This window comes from Phaseolus vulgaris, chromosome 11 (genome assembly GCF_000499845.2).
Source record: "Phaseolus vulgaris cultivar G19833 chromosome 11, P. vulgaris v2.0, whole genome shotgun sequence".
In the NCBI taxonomy this organism is placed as follows: domain Eukaryota; kingdom Viridiplantae; phylum Streptophyta; class Magnoliopsida; order Fabales; family Fabaceae; genus Phaseolus; species Phaseolus vulgaris.
In genome coordinates this window covers 3,887,867-3,894,188 of record NC_023749.2, presented here as the reverse complement: position 1 = coordinate 3,894,188, position 6,322 = coordinate 3,887,867, and positions in this window count along the sequence as shown.

The window sequence follows — 6,322 nt, the reverse complement described above, 5'->3', positions numbered from 1 at the left end:
TTCGTGTTCGTTTCCGTGTTGTATCAGTGTCCGTATCTGTGGTATAGACTACATGACTTAGATGTTAAAATTTTATTTTTGTGTGCTGTATTTCATATCACAACATTGATATTATTTTTTTTTCAGTGTTATTTAAAATTTTAAGTTGTGAAATTCAAAATCTATTTTAGATTTTATTTTAAATTACGCACTCTAAAATAATAAATATTATTAAAAACAATAATGCATATTATACCATCTAGAATATAATAACATATTATCCTAAACTTTTTTTTGTAAAAAAAGTATAATTTGAAATTGTTTTATAATTCAGAATTGAGATTTTCAACTGATAATAATTTGGTTCTTTATTTCCCATGTGTGCAGATGGTTATTATAGCAAAGTTTTTTTGGGGGAAGCAAAACAATTAGCCATGGATTTTGAAACCACTTCTAAAAAACATGACAATTATACTGAACAATATACTTTCTTAATTATAAAAAACTTTCAAATCATATTTCTTTTTTATACAAAACAATGTTTGGGATTGACTAATTCAAATTCAAAATGCAAAAACATAATTCTAGATTATAAATTAAGAAGTTAAAAATGTGTGTTACATTTTGAATTCTACAATTTCCTATTATTTATTTTCAATGTTATTTGACATTTTGGATTTTACAATTGAAAATATATTATTTAAAAATATATGATAGATTATGAAATCGAGAATACATTATTCAAAAATATATTTTATATTACATAATTCAAAATATATAATCACATTCAAAATAAATAATACTGGATTGAACAATAAAAATTAAAATACCAAATGTTTTAACTTTTAGATTTGTAATTCGGAAACTTTCCAAATGACTCAATCCAAAGTTTTCCAACAAAATTGCATGCATATGTGTTTTTAACATTTTTCACACCTTATGGAGGTGTAGGAGAAACAAATAGAACCTAATTTTAGGATGTTTCTTCCTGCACCTAACAATTTTCTTCCGGTACCCCATCATTTCCAAAAAGAAAACTATTTTATTTCTTTTAAAAATGACTTTTGAATTTCTTTTTTCGAAATTTTTCCAAGATATTTTTTTTAAACACATTTTATGAATTCTGAATTTATGATTCTAAAAATAATATATATATATATATATATATATATTTTCCAGAAAAAGATATTTTGGAATGATTTTTTTTTTTTTTCAGATTTCCTATTCCAGAAACACTTTTGTTTACGCTCCTGTTTTGAAATTATCCAAAACTGTCAAGAGTAATTTGGATATTTCAAAAAATATAGAGGTGCAGAAAGAGAAAGAAAAATGTAGAGTTTCAGGAAGAAACATCCCTAATTTTAACAGGGATAATCGAACCATATAGCCCAATAGGTTCTCAATTGGGTCTCAAATCCAAATATTAAAACAAATAGACAAGGCTTTAGCAGCCCATTTTTTTTTTTGTGGGCTCTAGTGCCATGCGAGCTCCCTCATGTTAGGCACCTTCTGATTTCGGTAGTCGTATTAAATTGAGATCTTAAAATATTATTTTTTCATAACTTTACTTTTTGCAAATTTTATAATATTATAAAATATTTTTTTTTTAAATTTGAAAGAATTCTATAAATTTCCAGAAAAAATTTAAAATTATAAATTTGAATGAAAAATATTAACTTCTAGATAATAAAAAAATATATGTGAGCTAAACATATTCAACTTCACTTAACATAAAGTTTTTAAAAGTATTTTTCTTTCTGCAGCCCCCATTTTTTCAACCTGCACCCCTCAACTGAGTAAAATGATTGAATTACCCTCATGAGTTTTACTTTTTTATCTCTCTCCTTCCCCTTTCTGCGTCACTCAACTAGTTATATGTAACGAAAAAAAGATCATTCCTGAAAAGCTCTTTTCATAACATTGTCTTTTAGAAAGTTTATTTTGAAAAACTTATTCTACAAAATATATTTTACAATCGAAAAAGCTTGTTCAAAAAAATCTGTTATGGAAAGCTCATTTTCATAATGTATTCCGTTTTAGAAATTTCATTATGAAAATCTTATTCCATAAATTTTGTTATGGAAATTCTAGAAATCTTGTTTCAGGAATTCCAGAAAATGTGTCCCAGAACTAGTAATCCAGAAGTTACTTTAAGAGAAGAATAATGGTCAATTAAAAATTATGGTGGTGCAGGAAGAAAAATAGGAGATGCTGAAAGAAAAGCCATTTAAGATTCACACTTTAACCTTCTCGGTAAAGCCTTATTAGCTTTTTAGCCCATTTGAAGTTTTTTATGAGGACATTTTGTGGACTATTTCTTCATGCACCTTCATAGTTTCTTCTCACACCTTCATAAATTTTCATATTTTAAAAAATGTCCCTATCTAATATTCTGAATTACGTAATTCGAAAATCATTTTCCAAATTCGTAATTAACTTCTGGATTACATAATCCATAAGTCTTTTTTCAGATGTGTGATTAATTTCCAGATTACATAATTCATAAGTCTTTTCTAATATGAGATTAGCTTACAGATTATGTAATCCATAAGCTATTTTTTAACATAATCCGAAAGCTATTCTCAAATTCAGATTTCCATATTATATAATTCGAAATATCATTTTGAATTATATAATCAAAATATAAGGATGACAAAAAAAAAGTATTTTTATATTTTATATGAAGGTGCATAAGAAACCGTCTATTTTGTGCTTTGATTTACCTGAACCAGACCCAGGGGAATGAGTTACCTCATTATTTGGAGTATACTTTGAAGTCTAAATTTGAGAGAAGTTAAACAGACATAATTATATAATTCGTTGTGATATTTTTAGAAAGTTATAACAATCATATATGTGTCTGAACATAATCTATAAGCTGGAGCATAGTTCTGTCTACACAGTTTTACAACAAAAAATTTGGATTATATGTAAAAAATGTTATGTATTATACTACAAATATTTTACTTGATGAAACAAAATCACTTATTTCCCTTAATGAGAAAGGGACTAACACTTAGACAAAGTTCCATATACACTGAAACACCAAAAACTGTGCATCATTAACACAAGCATAGAGAGTGACCATAACATCATTGGCCACAACATAGAATTGTCGTTTTCTTCAAGATTTGTCCTACAGATTTTATTTTTCGGTTGGTGCAGTACATTAAATGCAATAATATTTTTTGTTTGCCTTCACTGATAAGAAAAGCATGCATAAATATATATACATATGAGTGGTTGCAATTGCAATAGAACAGACACTGAAAGCCATGTTTTCTCTCTCTTTCTTCTGAGTCTTTGTCCACTTTCTACCTTTTACCTTTTCAATTACAAAATGCATGGTTCTTAACATACACTATATGTTTATATGGGGTCTTAGTAGATTAAAAACTATGCAGTGAGGTGTTTGACCATTAATTAATCATAATTAAAAAGGAAGATTTTCATGGTGCATGGCACAAGGAGGTGAAAGGATTCTAAGGTCACCCTAGAAGTATCATTGGAACTATTATTACATCATTGATCCTTTAGAAAGTTTGAAATCATAGGAAGAATTAATGGTGACGTGTGGAAGCGACCCAAGATTCTAGTGGTGAAAAAAAAAGAGACAACAGGAACAAGACATGGAAAAAAATTAAAAAATTTAATCAAATTAACATGGTTGTGATTATTATTATTTTCAATAGTTTATTGTGTTAAATATTTATTTAAACAATATATTGTCTCAAATCATTTCTTAAACAATACAGTTTAGTTTATTGCAGTAATTCAAAATTTGATTATAATCTAACTTGATTTCTAATTTTAATTTTTTTATTTAAATTGAAGAAAAAAGAATTGATAATTTTTTAATTCTTAAAAAATAAAAATTTAATATAGACTTGCAAAATAGTTTTAGAGGAGAAGTAGTATATTTAAAATTATTTTTTAATATTATTAAAGTGAAAAAAGTATATAAATAAAATAATCACTTATTCGAGTCTCATTCTAAAAGAATAATATTTTTTTTATAAACTTTATTTTTCCTTCCTTTACATTTTTTCTAAGTTTGGTACAAATAACATAAAGAAATGTAACCAATGTTTATTGGAAAAAGCAACCCCAAAGATTTGGGACCAAAAGCGATTAGGAGTAACCATTGAATAATTGATCTCCTTGCTCATCATTTTAACGGTCATACTACGTCAACGGATTCCTGACAACGAATATTACAAGACTGTCCGACCAAAAGTTTAGTCAGAGTAAGTTCACTTTTACTCATTTCCCTTTGAAATCTAAATATAGTTGGTTTAGAAATAATGTATATATAGATATAGGTTGGTATATGAACTCACTCAAAGCACATATCTAACTCTGTAAAAGGTGGTATCAACTTTGGGTGTTATGTTTTGTGAAAATATATATTTGGTATTGAATTTTTGAAAGAAAGCTTGAAAAATATAAGTTTTATGAAAATTAAATATGCATTTTTCGTTTAAGCGAAATATCCTCGGTAAGCTAGAACAAGATAGGAAAATTTGGGTTCTTTCCAAACTTATATTCGCTAAAGTGAGAGGGGTTATCGCTCAGCGAAAATAGGGTGAAAAATAGGCTTCTCTCAAGTTCATTTTTCTTAAGTGAGAGGAAATCTCAATCATGTATAAATGGGGTGAATTTTGAGGTGCTCTTAGATTGATTTTCGTTTAAATGATGAGATTTTCGCTCAGACAAGATCCATTTTTGCTTAAGTTAAAAACAAAAATTAACTATGTATTTTATGTGATTATTGGATAAATTTGGGTTGATTGAATTTCTAAGCTTTGGTGTGGTCTAAATATTTAATCTGGTAGGTAACATGAATTAACCTTGTCATACAAGGTGATTTAATATTGAGATTATTATGTGCATAATTATGTGGATTCATATTGAGATAATATGAGATGTGCAAATCTTTGAGTTTAAGTCAATGCAAGAGTATTCAGAATTATAGCCAAATATCTTTATACACTACAAGAAAATTATAAAATATAAATCAATTTTAGAGATAAAAAAATAATTAGTTGTTAGAGACCATTTTAAAGAGACTAACAATTTTTTTGGTTTCTAAATTAGTTTCTATTATTTTTAGATGATTTTTAAATTGGTATCTAATTAGCAACCAATATTTTTGTTACCAAATTTATAATCTAAATAATTGGTAGTTAAAACTTTGATACCTAATTTTTTTAATTTCTAAAATGGTTTCTAATTTAGTTACTATTGCAACTAATTATTTTTGTCTCTAAAATTAGTTTCTATTTGATGAATTTATTGTAGTGATATGTTGGTCTATAAGGTCACTTGATTGCTTTAAAAAAAATGTATGAAAATTTATAAATTCATGTTTGTTATTTAAAGTGACATTTATATTATAAGTTTTAAAAATAACTAACTTACCTTTTTGTTTGGGTTATATTTATTCTCATGATACTATCTATTTATATGGGAGTAAGTGATGTTTCAAGTAATAGAGTTTCTTAAAAAAATATTTATTAAAAAAATTACATAAAATATAATAAAATTTATAAAAGAATATTTGATGAAAAAATTATTTAAATACATATATTTTAAGCAATAATTATTTATAATAATCTGTAAATAAAAAAAACGTTTATAAATTTTGAAATAATTTGTTTTGAAATTTTGGTTTAAAATTAGATATTGATGCATATTATATTATTTAGATATGGTAATAGGGATGTTAAAGATAAATTATTCAAAAAAATATTTATAAAAAAAATATAAAATATAATAATATATAAAAAAATTATCTAATGAAATAATTATTTAAATACATATATTTTAAGAAATAATTATTTATAATAATATGTAAATAAAAAATGTTGACAAAATTAGCATTTATAAATTTTGAAATTTTGGTTTAAAAATTTGATAGAAAAAAGGAAAGAAAATATTTTAAAAATACTGAAATATATTTTATATAATTTAAATTATTGATTTTGTTAATAATAAATATAATAATTAAAATGTTTATAAATGTAATATTGAAAACTGACTTATAATATTTTTTAATACAGGATTTTATTTTTACATTTTTTATATTTACTTAATTTGTATTTTACTTAAAAAATAAATAACTATTATTATTACATTTTTATAGTTCAATACAAAACTAAATAATCATCTTTTAATAAAAACAATTATTTTTCTAAGAATAATGTTTTTTAAATTATAATATTTTATTTTTTTTCTATGAATTTTTCAAACCAAATTTTCAAAAAATAAATTATTTTAAAATGTATAAATGTTAATTTTTTTTAACAAATTGTTTTATTTACATATTGCTTAAGTAAATATT